This window comes from Ammospiza caudacuta, chromosome 3 (assembly GCF_027887145.1).
Source record: "Ammospiza caudacuta isolate bAmmCau1 chromosome 3, bAmmCau1.pri, whole genome shotgun sequence".
Lineage (NCBI taxonomy): Eukaryota > Metazoa > Chordata > Aves > Passeriformes > Passerellidae > Ammospiza > Ammospiza caudacuta.
Window position 1 is genome coordinate 40,216,499 of NC_080595.1, and position 19,489 is coordinate 40,235,987.

Below are 19,489 nucleotides of genomic sequence, written 5' to 3' on the forward strand. Positions count from 1 at the left end.
GGGTCAGGAGGGGATGAGTTACTTGCCAAGACCTGTTGCCTCTTCACTCTCCAAACCAGCTTTCTGAACTAAAGATGACCTTGTGTGCTTTTCCACTCTGTTTCAAGTTGTTTGTTGGCTGCTGCTAAGTCACTTGCTTTGCAGCCAACAAACCCTCAGCTCTTATCTCTGCCATCCACCCTAAATACAGTCATGGTGTAGCTTGTCAGGGAGATAGGCTAGAGCCTTGAAAAAGGTGTAGTCTTTTGCAAGTCTGCCTGCTTCTTGTCTCAGAGCAGAACAAATCAAGTCAGATGGACAAAGGATTTTTGTTTGGCTTGCTGGTCTGAATGGTATCAGTACTGGCTTGGAAAAAGGGCTTGTGGCAGCTGCTGTGGCATATAAAGTGTTTTTATAAAGGCAAAGAAAGCCAAGCTATTTGAGAGGTAGCAAAGAAAACAAGTTTTAGTAAAATGTAAGTGTATTTTTTGGTAGTTGTTATGATGCTTGTGAGTCTTAGAGGCTGATGGTTTTTCTGAAGGTGAGCTTCTTAACCTGTTAAAATGTCTGCCATGTTTTATGGAGAATCCACTGAAAACTGGATTCTGAGATTTCCATGTGTCACCAATCTACAGTGTAGAGCCAGGAAGCAGTTCTGGAGGTTGTGTCCTGACTAATTTACTGTTAGGTGTTTGTTGTCACGGGCCTCGCTTCTCCAGCACAGAGTGACAACAGAACTCTCTGCCTTACATGTTGCTGGGGGAAATGCAACATGTAGAGGTCTCAAATGAGCCTGCATGTGAGGGTAGGATTCCTCTGCTAATAAATGAGGATCTGGCTTGACACCTTTGTGATTCATCTTGCTCCTTTTACTGGGCTTGTCAGGATCTGGAATTCTCATAATAGAGCAGATTTTCTTGATAATTTGACTTGATTAATGCTTTGAGTGTAAATTTAAGGTCCTGAAATTGGGTATATTCATCTCCTTGCTCTGGAGGGTTTTTGGTTGGGAAGGTGCCTCCTTTCTGTATGACACCCTGAGCTGTGGAGAGAGAGTGCTTGTTGGCATTCAAGGCAGCTGTGTGTATTTCAGATCTCTGGTAAATACCATCCTCTCTGAGATTCTTTTACACAGGACTGCAGAGGAACTATGTGTGTAACCTATGCTAACAGGACAAATGCCTTAGGGCATGGAATCCTCCATCCTGTTTCCCTGCCAGTTCCCCTACCTGAGGGCTTTTCCTTAGATCTAGATTGGCTGAGTCTGTAACTGTAGTAGGAAGAATGTTACTTTTTAAAGTTGAAATACCTTTACAGCTCGTTGGAGGGGAAGGGTGATGTTATGGTCAGAAAGATACTTAATTTCTGCCACAGATTTATTGTGTTCAGATCATTACTGTTTCTTACTCTTCATTCTTTGCTTGGAAAAGGTTAACACCAGTCTTACTAGGAATTTGAGGACGAGCCCATCAGTGTGTAGATGCTTAGATACTGTTGTGTTGAATGCTTTAGTAAAGCTCAGTGGAGGAGAAATGAAAAGGGTGTTTCAAGCTCTGACTTCAGAATGAAGCAGACCTCTGTGGGATCCATTGTGCTGTGTCTTCTGTGGCATGGTGAAGTTGCTGTGGAGTGCAGGTCAGGCCCTGTCTTGTTCAAGGCAAGTGGGCACTCTTGAGACTTCACTGTTTTTGCCTTCCCAGGAACTATTTGCTTGTTTTGCTCACATCTAACCTTGCCTGAATATTTTTGACTAGGATAGTTTTCTGGTTTTACTTCGTTTTTTGTTCCATTCTCAGAAACCGTGCTCTTCATTGTCAGGATGTTCATGTATGGTTTTATTCCAAGTATGCTCAGCCAGAGAGGGCCAAAAGCAGCAGCTTGCAGGATGTTTCGTAGTTGGAATGACATGAGCCAGCCTCTCCTGAGTGTCCTCCTGGGACAAGCTGCTCTTAGGAAGGAAATGGCTTGGAAGACCATGTAGGAGTGTGAGAATAGCTTTGCAATGGTTGGAATGCAGTACAAGCATCACTTGGGTGGGCTCAGTTTTCCTCTGCTTTACAACAATGCTGGGTGCCAAGCCTAAGGAATACTGCTGTGCAGGGGTAAAGGAGCTGGAATGTATTCTTCAGTTGAGGTGAATGCAATTCAGTGAAACTGATAGGCATCAAACTGAATAATGATTTTAAAGTATTTTCACATGATGTCTAATCTGTGGAAATTCACTACCACATAATAGCGCTGAGGCTAAGAGCTGAGCGGGATTCAGAAAGATCAAGCACTTGGGAGTGGAAATGTTCAGACTTGCTGTAGTTAAAGAACTTGTTTTAGAAGGTGTATTTTTCAGACCTTATCCAATCTCTTAACATTTTGGAGAAATGGCAGTGTGTTTCATAATTGTCACTGAGGCTTCTTGCTCCAGCTACTAAACCACCTTAATGTATTGGTCTGTGTCAGGGGCAAGGTATTGAATCACTTATGTGCTATGTTAGGTTGCTCACTGACCTTGCTTTTTGTGGTAACTGCATTAGGGGAAAAAAAAGCCCAACAAATCACTAACCAAAGAACAAATCCACAAAGCACTGCAGCTGCTCTGATTAGTCCTGGTAGTTGAGGATTTTAAGCTGGTGAAGAGCAGGGTCTGTGGAAAGATAGTGTGTTCCTAGAGGAGGACTGTCTTACTGATAAACCTGGAGGCTGCAGCTATTGTCATTTCATGCTGAGTGGTCAGGCAGAGCACTTGCTGCTTCTTCCCTTTGTTTGTAAGAGGAGAAAGAATGTGTGGAATTTGGCTTCTCCACGTTACAGTGTTGGTGTGGACTTTGGTCTGTAAGGTGTCTGAAATGCAGGGCTTTAAGGCTGTTCAAGTGAGTTCTGGCATGTTGTAGCATGAGCCTCAATGTAATGTCTGTGAAGACACTTTGTGTCCTGTGCTCATGTCCAATCTGTTGAGGACCAGGAGAATCATCAGTGCTGCAAGTAAGTATAAATTCAATTTGCTGCATAGGCTAGTAAAGATAAGTGGCAGTGGCATGAAGATATGTGTAAAAAGCTGTGTGTTTGTAATGTTTGCCTAAATGCAAGGGGAGCTGAAGGAAAGAGTCTGTGTATTTTCAGAGACAGAAGCACAAGATCCCTGTATGGGCCCTATGGGCTTCTTTGGGAACAACATGTGCTTTAGGGCACATGTCCTTAACCCTTTTGTGGCAGGGCTAACAGCTGAGAATAAACAGTTAGTGATTTTCATAGAAGTTTTGTGTTGCTGTTAAAGTGAAATGGTCAGGGTTGGAAAGTAAGTTTTCCTGCAAGGCTTAGACTGCTTTTTGGGCAGAAGGTATCTGACCAGCTTGTGGTGCTGGGAGAGAACTGGTTTAAATTTTGGATTTTTTTTTTTAAGGGTTAGAAGATTCAGACCTGAAAGTCCCACAGCAACTTCTATGTCTTTGGTTGAGTTCTGTATTTGTATTGGGAATGTTGTAGGAGTTACAACTGGATTTTCTTACTCTTGTGTTACAGTCTCAGTTGTCCAGCTGTGTTAATGTAACACTCATGCACAAATGGTTCTGAAATCAAAAGGGACAGATAAGGTAGTCTCTCTAACTATTGAGGAATTACACATAGGCTCATAAAAAGCCTTAGGCAAGTTTTACTTTATAGCATTTGTTTCAAAAGAATATAAGTTATTTTCCCAAGGTAATAATTAGATAATTGTTGTGGCTGTAAGGTTTTTGACCATTATTTTGGCATATGCTACTCAGAGTAACTGGTTTTGGTCCTTCATATGTCTTACTTCACAAGCTCTCTGCAGTTCTCAAAGATGCTTTGCTGCTCTGTCTCCTGCATCAGATTTCTTCCTGCAGCTTTAGTGTTCATTAGTGATGACTCTGCTGCTGCCCAGCAGGAAGATTAAAAATATTCTAGGGAGATGAGTTGAAATCTGGTCTCTCACAACTGAATAGTGATTGCAGTTAAAGCTACTGTTCTGGGGGTTTTTCCCCTTGAGTATTTTATTTATAATTTTTTCATTATGGAGAACTGTTCTCCCTTCTCTTTTATTGGTGGGAGATTCGCACCCAGTGTATTGTATGAAAAGCATTTTCAAATGGGGGAAAAAGGTGGAAAATGACAGGATGTTTGTGCTTAAAATTAAGTTGTTTTAAGTAACCTTTCTCGAGAATGGGCTTCAAGCTTACATCCTGCCTTTAAGCATGTTTATTTTTCTGAGCAGAAAGTGTCTTGTGCACTAAAGTATGCAAAATATCTGTATTTCCCTTTTTAAATTTAGGCATCGCTTATACTACAGTTATGTGAATAGCGGGAGATGAAAACTTTGCTCGGAAGGGTTGTCTCAGGTAACTGCATTTTGCTAGAGATACACTCTGTTATTAGATGTCTGTGTAGGTGCTCCATCCAATTTCTTCTATGACTGATGTGGAGAGTCATTTTTGGCACACATCTCGTACCAGTTTGGTTTGATTCCTGAAAGCAAATCACCCTTGTTGGGCTGCAGAATTTTGGTAGATTCTACTTATAAGCATATTCATTTTTTCCATGATTAGATGATGCCTTTGCAAATAGGTCTCCAGGTGTATGTGAAATAGCTAGAACAGAGTTCAGTGTCGTCAAGGCCCAGCTGGATGGGGCTGTATTACTGTGCAGCTCCAGAGGTGATTTAGTGCCTGACTGACAGCTTGCAATATAAACATTAGTCCAAGCATGATCTTGTCCCAAAGCCCCGCCTACGCAGGGAGCCGGGAGCCTTCCTGCCACGCGCCATAAATCCTTTATGGTTTGCTCATGCCCGTACGTTTGAGAAGCAGCTGTGCAGGGGGGATTAGCAGTTTGCAGAAGGCCCGTGCGGGGCTAAATTAGGGTCTCTTGCTTTGGTGGTGAATACCAGTGCTGGAATAGCAGGAGTGCTTCTCAGCAGCGAAAGGCAATTTACTCTGGGAATGGGGGTGGGTACAGCGTATCTGTGGGGGTGCAGCAGCCAGGAGGGAGAGTTGGGTTGCAATGCTCCAATTTGAGCTCTGAAGCCTGATTGATAGCTGCCCAGCACTGTGTGGGGTTGAACAAGTCATTGTTAGTTCTGTGGCTTTAACATTTTATTTATAGATTTATTATTTCTACGTCTTTTACACATATATATATAGAGACACGAAATGTAAGCCTACCTCTTCTGTCTCCTAGGAGCTGAAGGATGGTAGAGTTTTTCAGTGTTTTTTTATAGTGTGAAGAGTGATTTCCCTTTTGCTAGCCCACGGTAACAGAATCAAATTATATGCAAGGCCATTTGGGGCTTCACAACTAATTTTAAGCTTTTATCAGAAGTTTTACTGTGCCGCTTGGATTTACTACAGCTTTGCAACTTCAGCTCCCAAAGGAAAACTATTTTTGTGCTGGCTGTGATAATTTAAATTACCTCCTGCAGCTTCTAATGACTAACCCGTGGTTATGGTGAAAGCTTCCATTTATCTAAACCCTGAAAGCACATTCTGTTTTGTAATATAACTCTAAATGAATTGATGCCTTATATCAATGGCAACTACATTGGAGCCCAAAGTCAATTGGTACCTTCAAGTCTTGCTGTAATAAAGAGAATATGCAAGTTTTGCTGTACAGATGGGACTAGGCAGTACAGTTCAGAGATCTGTGTGCTGGCTGAAAGACCAGCTGCTGAGTAAAGCACATACAAGTAGATCATTTTCAGCTGGGTTGGTTACTCATTAAGGAATTCTTTCTTGGGTGGGTTGGGTAAGAATCCAGGTGGAATGTGTCAGCAGGGTGTCCCCTCTATATACATCAGCTGAACATGAGTGCTTCCAGACTGTACCGTGAGCATCCACGGGGCCATGGGCAAAGACAGTGGGCTCTGGGTGTAAAGCAGGTGTTTGTTTCCACAACAACACAATTAGGAGACTTCATACTATTTTATTGAAGCTTCTGCATGGGCTTCTCTCTCAAGTAAGACCATGTTCCTGGAGCTTTTTGCTGTGCTCGCTTCTGTTGGAGGTTTGGGGAGAGTACCTGGAAGCGCTGATCCTAGGCTTATTTTTCTTACTGCTCTTGGTGAAAGGCTTCATCTGCTGAGATGGAGGCCAGATAGCACCAAATATATTTGTGGCTGTTTGTGTGGGCATTTTGAGATTTGGAAGGCACTTTGCTAATGAGCTGTAGGTCATTTCATGTCAGATTGGCTGAGTTTCCATTGAGCTGGGTCTTTGTTGCGGCAACGCATATGGACTGTGTATGTTTGGGGATCCCTATTACCTATCTCAGATGGAGAGGGCTTTCCTCCTCTTTGCTACCTCCTCTCTCCCCACAAGAAAAAAATCCTCACCTGGAGAGCTGTTAACCTCCAGATTGAATTAGATGTTTTGCTGTTACTTATGTAGACCTTTCAGATATATACAGAGGTTAGAGAGGGGCGTGGATATGTGATTGTATTTGAGCTTCCCCTCCTCCTCCGTGTTTTTGATACTGAAGTTGGAATTCACCCTTCCCTTTCCCCAGGAACTGATGTGAAGGAATTGCTGTCACCCAGAGCAAAGCTCAATCCTCTTTGCCTCGAGGCCCTGCCCCTCCAGGTTAGGACTTTGCCTGATTTCTACGGGCAACAGTTTGTTTAGGAGCTTTTGTTATGTGAGTTTTGTGGTGTGGGTCTGAGGGGTGCTACTGTTCAGGGCAGTGGAAATCTCAATTCGGCCATGACAGGGAAGGAGAGGAATAGAGTTAGTACAGTTAACTCATCCCCCCCACACCCTCCTTTCTTCCCTGTTTCCTCACCTGCCCAGCTGTGTAGTAGGTTAGCAGTACGTGTCTGTTCTTATTCTTATGAAAGTAGACTTTGTTCTCTGAAGACTGCTAATCATGCCCCATGGGGGTGTAATCAGTTATAAGGTATTTAATACGGTGCAGGCGGGAACAGGCTGCCTGGCCGGGCTGGCAGATTGCAACACTACAATTATAAAGGGCCCCTTTCCCCCACTCACCCACCCACCGGTGGCAGGATGAGGGTACCTTGAAACAGTATTGAGTCTACGAAAAGTCAAGATGTAGTGGGGGGAGGGAGAGGAGAGGCTGTAGAGGCAGCTCCTATTCTGGGAAACAGGCAGACCTACATTCTGTGAGAGCTGCAGCCATTGCAGGTTGCACTGTTGAGACTTGTGGAGTTTGGGTGCTGTCACCATCGAAGTGGATTGCACAGGGATGGCCCTTGGCAATGTGCACAACAGCAGGGGCTTCTGTCCTGTTTGAAATGGGTTTTCTTTTGGTGGCTGGGGTTGGAGAGGTATGGAGTGGTTAGAAAGGGAGAAGCCCATTCTCCGCATGCTGTGATTTACACACCTAAACTGTAAATCCTGCCAGCCTTCTATTTATATCTTTGGATATAAATCTATTGGTAAATTTGGCCTTCTGTGCCTCATTCTTTCAAGTACTGGAGCTACTGCAGCTTATGAAGGGAACGGGTAGCCTGAGGCCTTGAATTTCAACAGGCATGAGAAAGTCTGCTGGACCTCAGTCTGGTCTGGTCTTGTTACTTAATATCAGATCATTTGCCTCTGTGAGGGCCTTGAAATGCACATGTGGGGTGTGGAGCAGCTGGGCCGCAAGCCTTATAAATCATCCCTGCTCCAGCAGCCTGCTAGATGCATGGGTATGTCTCTGGAGCTTCTGGCTACATTGACCTTTCCCCTTTGAGGTTCCCTAGAGGTTACAGTGTTTCAGCCCTTAATTGGTTCTCTCTGAATTTCCTGACGCTGTTTTGTGTCTGTTAGGTCCAAGTCAGATATATTTCTGCTGCAGTGCTCTTGAGAGTGTTGGTTTTCCTGTTAGGTGCTGGGAGAGCACTGGCTATTGAGTCTCAGAGTTAGTCCTTAGCCCTGGGATGGATTTTTAAGGTTTTCAGGAGTGGGTTGTTTAGTTGTGTTGCACAGAGTAAGTGCAGATTCACAGTGTGGGGAGTTCACAATATAGTCTTGAGAATTCTGCTGACAGTTTCACATCTGAGGCATCCTTCAGAATGTGAATTCTTTGGAAAGCTTTACGACTTGTAGGAGTGCCACATGAAGGAGGAATAATGTTTTTTTCTGACTAGAGCTCTTTGCAGCTCTAAAATGATGAGGTTCTGAGATAAGAGATTACCTGATGTCTTGGGTATTTGTACATTAAGTTTTTCTTCTCTTGATCACTGAAATGACCCGGTGTCAGTGCTGTAATGGAAGAATGTTGTACAGTGAAGGTCAAATCTCTGTGTGTGGGCAGTGGAGACAAGCATTTACAGAAGGATTTTGGGGTAATGAGGAAGTGCCTCCATCCCAGAAGAGCTCCTTGACTTAAGGTAGGATGGTTTTCTAGGGGTAGAAAAAGACCTGGATCCTTCCAAGCATTCCTTTTGCCCAAAGTCAACTTCTTATTCAGCCCTGCCCCCTCAGCTCAAGAGGTCTCAGTGTTATATTTGTCCCTTGTCTTAGAGGAAGAGTCGGGGAAATTCCCTTCCCAGGCTCGTGCACAGAGCTGTTCCTGCCCTGGACTGTGGCTACTTTCCAGCCCGGGTGACAGCACTTCTCCCTGTGCCTTGCGTGCCCGATTGAGAACTCTCCTGCCTTGCTCTATTTCTCTTGTCCTATTGGCTCGAGAAATTGCCTGCAGAACTTGACCCCCACACAAATGAATTTGGGGCTGAAGCTGTCCTTGGGGTGCTGACAGCGGCCGTGCAGGCAGTGTGGGAGGGAGCATGGCGGGTGTCAGCAGGGCGGGTGTGTGGGCTTGCTACTTGTTTTTCTTCTCTGCCTGATGAGGAATGCAATGTGTTTGCCTTCCTTGGCCTGTGGTTGCAGCCGCATTCCTGCAGTGGGAGTCAGCGCGGCGGCGGGCGGCGTGCTGTTCATGCCCCGTGGCTACATGCTTTCAGCTCCACATCAAAGGTGTATTTTGTGTGTAGCTTGTGCCATTCCTGGCCACACCTGGTGGCCTGCAGGCATGCAGGAGGTGGAGTCTGGCTGTGTTTGCAGATGGCATTCAGGGTTCAGACTTTTTGCTTGTGGAAAAGCTGGAGCTGAATCCATGCTAAACAACCCCAGGAATGCACTGGAAGAGCTGAGCGGCACAGTCACTCCAGGGGCATGTCCTAGCAGCAATGTTTCCTTTATAGCTGCAGCAAAATAACTCATGCCTGCTTCTCCAAAGGAACTGACTGTTTGCTTGGGTGTGTTGTAGGGTTTAATTTACACCGATAAGGCCAATTAAGGTTGGTTGGTCCCCCCTGCAGCCAGTGCTCTTGGCAATCAGTAGATGATTGAGTGGTTCATGCTATGCAGCTCTCTGCTCAGTGCACGAGATGTCTGCCTGGAGATGGAATGGCTCTGGGATTTAACCCGGGCAGGAGTGCTTCCCCCAGTCACTGGGTAAAGGTTCTGTTCCAACTTCTTCTGGAAAATCTTTCTTTTTCTAGCTCGTACCCCAAGAGCTGAGGACAGGAAGTTTGCTGGAGGATGGTAGATCAGGATGTAGCTGTTATTTTGGGATCCTTGACATGATATCTGTTTTGAGAAATAGTCACTAGTTTGCTATGCAAGCCATCCTTGTCCTCTCTGCAAGTCTTTCATTTGCCTGCCACAGAGGCTTGTGGAAGTACTAGCAGATCATCTTCTGTGTTCTGGGTAACCCCTGGACTGTTCATTACCCCATTTGCTTGGATCTTCTGCAGTTTCCCTTTTGGTGATTTCTAGTAGCCTGAAATTCTGTGACCTGCCAGTCATTTCCTTATTAAAGTTAGTCTTCTGCAGAAGACCTCCCTACTGCCATCCTTAGGTAGTAGCAGGAATGAAAGAATTTGCTCTCAGAAGTTCTCTGGCTGTATAGCTTAGTTTTGGCTTTTTATCTGTCGCCACACTCACCCCATGAGTCACTGCAGAGCTCACTGCAAAGAGGTCCATGCCACCCTCTCTCCAGAAGGCTGTGTCACTTTTCAGAGCAGGATCTCAGTGATAGGTGTTTAAGGGAATGTTACTTGTTCCAAGGCTCATAGCATTGTGAAACAGTTGGAAATTATTCACATTGGGCTCTCTTCTCTTTTGGTTCATGTAAACTGTGCATTGCATTTCAAACTAGTTGCCACTGACTCCATATGTGACTATAAGGGCTTGGATGCTGAGAGAGTGTGTTGTCTGTATCTTCATTTTCCTTCCTCTATTCTGTAGTGGCAGACTGGACAGACAATATGCTCTGCAGCAACAGGAGGTGGTAGCAAAATATAAGTAAGTCAGAAATCAGGTTACTGATAGAACATTAAAGTGTGTGTAATCATTGCCATACTGCCTGTTTCAGCTTTGTCATGCAATACGGGCTATGGCTTCAAAGATGGATCTCTTGTTTACATACTACTTCTGCTGACGTTTCCAGGAAAGGAGTGAGGGAGTAAGAATGAAATAGGTGTGATGTTGGCCAAGGAGGAAGTACAGATGATTATTGGCCTTTTTCCATCCTGTCAGTGAGTTTTAATATGTTGTGAGAGAAAGTCACTAAGTCCTTGTTTTGGCTTCCCTGCTCTGGACTTCAAGGCTGTAGGAATGCAGGCCTCTGTGCTCCTGTATCCGGGCAGTGTGTTCCTCTGGGTAGAGCTGTAACTCTCCCGAGTAGCTAGATCTCCCCCTGGTGGAACAGAGAGCAGAAGGCACTGCTACGGCTGGGCGGTAAAACTGGGAATCGGTCCGATCCTGGGCGCCGTGAGCCGTCAGCAGATGTGGTGTTTGTCCAGTTGAGACATTCCTTAGTCCAGAGTCACAGAGCAGCAGAGCCGCGCTCGTGCAGCTGCATGAAGCCGAGGCGTGAGTGAACAGCTCACTAGTGAGCAAACACCTTGTCTGTGCAACATCTGCCTGGCTGTGTGCTGGCATTCCTCCATGGCCTTTGCCCTTAGATTAGCAGTGAGCTGCTGGCTCTTTGGGTTCTTGTCTGACACTTGACAAAAAAAAAGGTACCTGGAATGTGGTGGCTTGCTTTCTTTAAGCTATCTGGGGTTTGTTAGTCCTCAGTTAGAGCCCCTTTGAGGATAGGTGATTTCATTTGTAGCTCACCTGTTTCTCATTCCTTGCTTGCTCTCTGAAGAGCTGCGTAGGGTTTACTTATGGGGGATCTACAGGAGGGAGCCCTGGCTAGGGGAGGAGATTGTGTGTGTAGCATTACTAAAAAGGAGTGGTTTTCCTTAACCTTAAAATCGTAAATGGACTTATGCTGTCCCAAAGGACAGCAGTGGTAAAGGCATTTCAGTTTTACAAGAGCAATGCCAGGCAGGGGATGTGGAAAGGCTGACCTTGGGGTAAAACTGAAGTGATGGGCCTTTGCTGCAATTGCCCCTTGAGACAATTGATGCTCATAATTAGCTCCAGCTGAAGAGCAGTGCTGGTGCTAGCAATGATGACAGATGTGGAGGGAGGCAGTTAATGGGAACTCTCTCTGACTCATCTGCCACAAGGAGAAGTTGTGTCTGAGGGAAGAGCTGAAGCAACCCAGCTTGGTCACAAGTGGGGTATCTGTGGTTATCCCCCTCCAAGGGAGGAAGGTGAACTAGGAGGTACACTGCAGTATGTACAGAGGGACAAGCAGTGCAGGCCATGGCTGCTGGTGACAGGCAGCTTCCCTGTGCAGGGCAGGGGCTGGAGGTGTGAGTCCCCTCTGCTGTGGCTGGGATCCTGCTGTTGAAAGGAGTCACTGGAGCCCAGGGGAGCAGGGAGAGAGGAGCTGCAGTCAGTTGCGTGCTTTACACATGTCATCAGGGAAAGATAGATGGGTGGATCTGTTTGTTTTTCCTAAGCTGGATTAAGCCATGTTATATTTCTGTGACTGAACTCAGAATGAAATCTCTCAGTAATTCAGTGGTGCTGAAGACTAAGAGAATCATTAAAAAACCCAACCAAAACCAAAAAACCCAAACCAAACAAATGAGGCAAACTGAGGCAGATTAACTACAGGACCACACCAAAAAAAGAGACAAGAAGCTCCAGGGTTACATGCTGCTTCAGGAGCCATGCTGCTGTATTGTTGACAGAGTTGAGACAAGTTTTGTGCCTGTTCCTGCCCCTGGCTCAGGCTCTGAATCTGCTAGGCCAAAAGCATGGATTTGAAAACCATCTCCTTGTTTGCCTTTGTGGCCTGTTGAGATGACTACTGCCAGTGTGTACAGGAGTGGATGCTCTAACACTCAGCATTGTGCCTGGATACAGAGGCTGAGTGGAAGTCCATGTGGAATACTTGTTTTAGCCTCCAAAGTACGCAGTGGCTGTGACATGGGTTAAGTGGGAGATCTCTGTGCCTGGTAGGAATCCTGCTTTGCCAAGGAGTCAGTAGCAATACCACTTGTAAGCTCGGGAAGAGAAAGGGCCAGGATATAATCAGCTTTGGGAAAGGGCTGTGATGACCCCTTTTCTCTTTCATCCCTTTGGCTGGATAGTTTTACTCCTCGGACATCACTTTGCATCTCTCAGTGCTGCTCTGTTTTTCCCTGCCAGCTTACAGCAAGTTATTGCTCATTGTAGGTGGTGCAAGGTTCAGGCAGCTTGGTTGAAGAGCACCCCACTGCTGTCCTCACACAGCACTGGTGTCACTGGTCCCACTCCATTATGCTGACTGCTGTATGTATTCAGTGCCACAGAGATCATAAAATATTTCTGTGCTAGATCTTCTCTGATGAATAGCACAGAGGATGTCTCGAGTTCCCATGGCAATGCTTCTGAATGTGCTTCTGTCATCAAAGAAAGACGGACTTCCAGATAATGAAGATTTGAGGATTTTGTCTGAGAAAGGGGATGGTGGTGAAGCTGCATATAATTTGTTTGCCTGCCTTTGGATGTGATACATAATCTGACTGATACATAATCTGGAAAAAGAGGAAGCTGACATTTGGCTAATGGCCTGTGTCGTGCACAGTACAGCTGGACCCCTGGACATGCTTAACTGTTCAGCTACAGATGCAGCTGCACAATCACCCAACAGTTAAGCCTGTACCATTCTCTGCCTCTCATATCTGACCATCTGCTAGGGAAAGCTAATTAAACCAAAACCATTCTTGCTGGGATTAAACCCCAGCAGCAGAAAAAATTGAGTATAGTACAAATATTGTTCTACTACTGGATCAGGGCTGCTGCTTTATTTGTTCTTATAAAGAATTGCAGCTATTCAACTCATTTGCTGTCAGGTAGGTGTTTAGCTCATGCACACTTTCCTCTCTGTTTTCTATCCCAGATCATTCTTGTTTTAGGTGCAAGAAATAAGACTGTCTTGCTGATTTTTTTTTTTTTTTTTTGCAGATCTTTCTTATGACAGCTGAGTCTGTTTTTCTTTAACTTTGCAACTTAATGAAAAACCAGTGCAGCAGACTGGTTTTTTGTCCTAGTGCCTCAATTCCTCTACTCACTTGTGGAAAGGAAATTGTTCCTATCTTCTTTGCATGTGTTTATGGTGACAGTGAATCCTAGACTTGGTGTGGGTCCACATAACTGTATAGTTACACCAGTGTGAAGCTGAGACTTAAGACCAGTTTATTGCAAAAATATATCTGAGACCCTTTGAGAATTGAAGTTTAAATCTTATAAAACCAAAATGTGTAGGTTAGCAGCCAAACTTTTGTTTACCTGCAATCTTTGATGCCATGTGGTCTGGGCTTCAAAACAGCTCTTTCAAAAAAGAAAAATAGAAAATAATTTACAATTCAGGTTGATTTCAGGGCTGCCCTGTGTACTCACGTGACAGTTCACCACTTTATTCAAAGCTGTGGCACAATTTAGTTTCTGAAGGCCAGTGAGGGATTTAGTTCTCCTCAAGGGGTTCTGAGAGGTTCTTGATGATGTCTTTCTGTGCTAAACTTGGAAAATTTGCGCTAAAGAGGAAGTTAGTTCTACACATAGTAGCTCAGAGGCAGCAGTGGAAGGTGGCCCTGAGGAGAGAGAGAAATGGTTGTGTTGCTGGTATGGATGTGAAGAAGACTGGTAAGCTCAAAGAGACACAATTGAAAAAGCAGGTAGAGGTGAAAGAGTGCCAAGAGAATGAAGATAAATTTCATTTTGGTATCCAGGGGGAAGAGTTCGAATAGTTTTTAATGAGGAATGGAAAGAACACTACTAATTTTAGAATTGTTGAAATTTAATTTTGACAGATATGTTTCCTGGGGAAACACTGTGGGAACTGAGGAGATGAGAGGTGATGTTAGAGTGTGAGTTTGTAGCATGTTAGGTCTGTGACCTAGGATTTGGTTTGTGTCTGTGCTTGCCCCACAGTTAAGAGGAGAACATGTTGGTGGAAGAGGGTCAGTAGTGAGACTGTGCCTGGGGCGGTTGGATAACGTGCTCCAACTCCACACTCCAGTTGGCTCACATAAACTGTTGGTGAGCCATACCCTCAGGAATGGGCAAGTGGGGACCATTGGCTTCCCAGAACTGCTCCAGGGATGCTGGACATCAGCAAGCAGAAGCTGTGTGGGAGTATGGAAAACAGTGTGCAGTGTGAGCATTTGTGATCACCTTTTCCATCTCTCTTGGGGAAAGTAGAGAAAATATTAAGCTTCACTGGTCTGAGCATTGTTATGATGTTTATTTGGCATAGGATTAATAAAACTTTCAAGACATTTATATGTCAATACCTTTAGTGTCTTAATATACCTTGTATAGTGTAGTTAGCTTATTTTGGTTGTGAGAGAGGCCACACTGTTGTGGGTTTGGGGGTTTTTGGAAGAAAAAACCTCAAACCAAACACAAAACCAACAAAACCTGTGGGAGTAGAAAAGTGCCAAAAAGGGTTAATGTCAATATCAGTAAGGATTTTGCCATTGCAGGGAAGTTGTACTGATTTAACTTAATCAGATTAGAGACAGCTGTGATTATATTAGTGCAGCATTCCTGTATAGGCATCCTTAATTTAGTTTGTGTCTTGTATCTGTCTATTTAACTTAAGTTGTTTCAATGTAAAGTGCTCTTAAACTGAATTAAGAACATTTGCCCAGGAGCGTTATAGTGCTTTATATTATTTTCTAAGTCAATTTAATTTAGTACAGTGTATATGTAGACAAGACCTTGGGGAAAAAGCTGATCCTTTTCATTACTTGCTGAACAGTCTGTCATGTTTGGCTGCAACCATGTGATCATGGAATGAAAGAGCCTGTTGTGGTGCATGTTGGTGGAGGATGGGGAACTGGTCATTGTAGCCTTTGTACAACTCGGTCATTCTTAGCTGTAGTGTTCAATTAAAGCAGGTTGATCCTCCTTGTAAGTGAGGCCTTTTTCTGTCGAGAGCAGATGTGAGACCCCTGTAATGTTAAGTTTTGTCCTCTGCCTGCCAATGAAAGTACCTGCAATGTGGTTGGTGTCCTGTCTGTTCAGTCAGCAAAAGCAACATCTTAAAACGTGGCACAAATGTTTAATGCTTGAAAAAACTCAGATGGCTGAGCAGGTTTGAGCTGAATTTTGCTATTTTTCTTCATCCATCGCTTGAAATAAACGTCACCCAATTTTGATGCTGTTTCTTTCCTGGTCTGTCTCCCAAAAGTATGTGCCACCTGCTATATGTGGTGACTTACTTATACACATACAGAACTTATGGCCAATGAATAAGTAAGTACTGCAGATGTCAGTTCTCTTTCTGGTTGAAAAGGATAAATCTAGTCAATACATCTTGTGTTCTGCTTGCTGGTAAAGGCTCTGTGGGAACAAAACTGGCATGTGAATTACTCTGTGAGCGTGGTTGTGGTGATAGCATTTCAGAATAAAGCTGACTGCTGTAAACAGCCATTTTATTTCTTGAATTTGTTTTTGTCAGCACCTGCAAGCATTAGGGCTGGACTTAGCGCCTCCTCAGCATTGCAGATGCTCTGTAGGCTAGGTCACTGTAGCAACTTGTCCATCTGTCCTCTGTAAATAATGCAAATAATGTGCTCTGCTCCATTGTCCCACTGTGTAGATAGTGCATAGTGTGTCAGCCATCTGTGCATCAGTGAGAGCCTTGGACAGAGGGCACCTTTTGGAGAGAGGATTGTGGCAAGTGGAGCGTTGAATGCTCCAGCAATGCAGCATTCTCTGGCATTACTGTATCTGTGCTAGAGGGGCAGCTCCGTGACATTCAGTTCCTGGCACTGAAGAGATGGAGATTGCCATTTGCCCAGAGCTTCTGAACCAAAGTTTGAAACGAGAGCACTGCTGATATTGCTGGGGGTTGTGTGAGACTCAGGGAATACTTACAGAGGCTGAGAATCTGCCTTTCAGTAGTTGAAAAATTTAAGCTGCTTCTACCTTATCCTAATTAAATGCCTTATGATTTTATGCTCTGGGAAGGCAATGTATGAATTTTCCCCCTCTTCTTCCCCTCCTACACAGCGCAGGATATGACAGAGGTCTGGGAAAGGAATTCCTGCATGATGATTTTCAACAGAAATCCCCCTCTTCCACTTCTCTTCAAATGTTTGCTTGTAGTAGCTATTCCCTCGCTTGTGTTGGAGAAAGTTTAAGGCCATGACTCCCAAATTTCCCTCATGTGAAGTATCAGCTTTATCCAGATACATGTTGTTAGAGTATCAAGATTTACTTTTTCTAGCTGGGTCCAGACACTTCCAGAAACTTTTGAGAGTTCTCCTAATCTCCATGAATTTTTATCTAATGTTCTGGTATTTCTTTAAATTTCTGGGCAATATACTCCAGAAGTCTTCTCATGGGAGATCTCAAAAGAACAGGAAAGCAGACAGAGTGAGGAAGGACATGAAGCCCAGGGTGCTAAGATGAAGAGACTCTGAAAGTTTGTAGCCTGAAGTACCTTGTGAGAGTTGGAAGGATCACTGAACGAACTAAACACGCTTCCGGTGTGTCAGCAGTTCTGAATGAGAAGCTGTCATTAGCCCTTGGTGTAGCTGTCTGTGCTAAAGGCAGCTTGGTAAATGACCTTCTGCTGAGCTGGTTCTTGTGCAATTTCAGGTGTAGCCATTAATGGTGGTTCTATGCTTTATGTGTATTAAAAAGCTGGTGCTCATTTCCTGGTCAAAATCTCCCCTGGGTATTTTTATTCTCCATTAACATTCCTTCTGGGGATTGAATTCTGGTCCTTTGCTTCCTGTCCTGTTCCTGTTCAGATGTTAATCAGCTGTTGCATTCTATTCCAGTTACATGTTAGTGATGCTAGCGTTTCTTGGTCAACGTTGACCAGTCCTGGCTTCTATAAAAGAATTAGGGAAGCTGAGCTACTCTTAACACAGCAGAGAGTACATAATAAAATGCACATTTAAGGGTGTGGAGTGCAATTGAATTATGGGGACTGAGATCTTCGTATTGTGGAAGGAGAGAGCAGGACTGTAAGAAAAGTGTGATTCTGATAATTTTTAAGAGAATTCTGCATGGTGCAGTGGATGTGACTGATACATGATATGTCCTGTGGTATTTCCCTTCAACAGGAACTATGTATGACTGGAGTCCAGGGATTTCATTTTCTTTGGAAATGTGTTAGGTGTTAAGTAGGGCTTGTTACATGGACTGTTGTCCAACAGCTAGCCTGATCCCTTTTTCTTGATAGCTCTTGGAATTGTTCCCATGCAGAGAACAGAGGTTTCTGCCTAACAGTCAAGGTTAATTGGTATGGAAAAGCAGGAATGAGCAATAATCCTCCTGAAATTCTATTTTAATCCAAGAGTCACTATAATGCTGTTACTCAGCTCTGAATCCTGAGCATTAACATACAGGCAGAACTGAGATGTGAGTCTGCACTTGGAGCTGTCATCCTTTTATTTAAAATGAGCTTTAACATAGCCAGCAGTAGAATGGATCTGAACATTCTTTTGAGATGCCTTCTCTGAATGAAAAGATCTCTCTCATTAAATGTTAAAGAGCCCTTTAATAACCTTGCAGTCCTTTTCTATTGTGCTTGGCACCAGCAGTCTACAGGTGCTGTTTTTAATTTCACACAGCTTGTTTTCCTGTCCTGGACAGATATGCCTTGGTGCAGTTATGGCATTGTCCATCTCCCTGGTTAGTTGTCTTGGCCAGGCTTTCTGCAGCAGCTTCTCAGGTAGTCTGGCTTGAGACTTCTGAAATCTAAGGTTTCCTCTGTCCATAAGCACAGGAAGGCAACTAGAACTCTCTTGTGTTTGCTTTTCATGAAGCTAGTCAGGAAATACTGATACCTCCTAAAGCAGGATGTGCCAGTATCCTGTATTGGATAGGCATGCAGAATATGGGTTGGCCCACAGAGAGCAATGTTCCAGGTTAACTGTGGTGATCAGATATGTGTCACAGGACATTTGGTTTTGTTACTTGTGGGTATTGTACCTGCAAGTTTTTGGAGCATGCTGACTCTGACAGTCACAAAAACATCTTTCTGTGGTGTTGCATTAGAAACGAATGTGACTGTGATTGTGTTATGGAATGTATTTTTTCATTATTGCAAGTTTCCCTTTCTCAATAAAAAGCAGTGCTAAAGAAATGCTGCTGTTAAGAGGAAAAGCTGGAAAGGTGATACAGTACCTGAAATAAGAAACTGCATCTGCATCATAATCACTGTATTTCTCTTGAGGAAGGGGCACTCAGCACTGGTAAGAAGGCTGTTTTACAAGGTCAGAAAAGGCAACACAAGAAAAGGTGATGATGAAGAAAAGCCTGCAAGTCCTCTGCCTCTGCAGGGAGTGTTCAGCTGCTGCAACTACAAGCAGGCAGAAGTTGTGTGCATCTTAGAACCCAAAGTGTTGGCTACCTCAGGCCTCAAGGGACTTGCCAAATATGAGGAAGACACTAGGTGCCTACAAATGTTGCCTTTTTTTATTTCTTTTTATTTCTCTTGTTCTTGCCCTTTTTGTCCTGTTTGAACCTTCCTTTCTGTGCCAGGGACCTCTGTCTTGTTACTGAAGATAAAGCAACGCTCATGGGTGGTGGTGTGGTTTTGTATGCATGCCAAGTGGCTGTTTATTCTGTACAGGGCCCACAGAACTGTCCTAAGCAATTCCCTGTGAGATGACATCTGTTTGTGGTGTGTGGGAAAGGTTTTGCCTTTCTCAGATCACACAGGGAACAGAGCTACCCTGCAAGTGGATTTTACACTGAGGGATGTTCTCTGCTAAAGTCAGCTGCAGTCAGGCTTGTGTGCTGCCTGTGCAGCTGCACTCTGGCACTGTGTTGTGGTTAATCCCAGCTGGCAGCCAAGTACCACGCAGGCACTTGGTCACTCTCTCCTCTGTCCCCAGGGGGATGGGGGGGAGAACTGGAAAAGAGTAAAACTTGTGGGTTGGGATTAGAGCTGTTTAATAATTCAAATAAAGTAAAATATAATAACAATTATAATGGCGAGAGGTTGTAATGGAGAGAGGGAGAGAGGAATAAAACCCAAGAAAAACAAGGGATGCACAATGCAATTGGTCACCACCTGCTGACCAATGCCCAGCCTCTTCCCAAGCAGCAGTTGGCCCTTCCCAGCAGCTCCCCTCAGTTCATGTACTGAGCAGGATGCCATTAAGTATGGAATATTCCTTTGCTTGGTTTGAGTCAGCTGTCCT

General features: G+C 44.3%; 1 protein-coding gene across 1 annotated transcript in view; it reads left to right on the top strand.

The window, feature by feature from the left end:
- TJAP1 (tight junction associated protein 1) overlaps positions 1-19,489 on the top strand; it is a 38,954-nt gene that overhangs the window by 925 nt on the left and 18,540 nt on the right. The window lies entirely within an intron of this gene.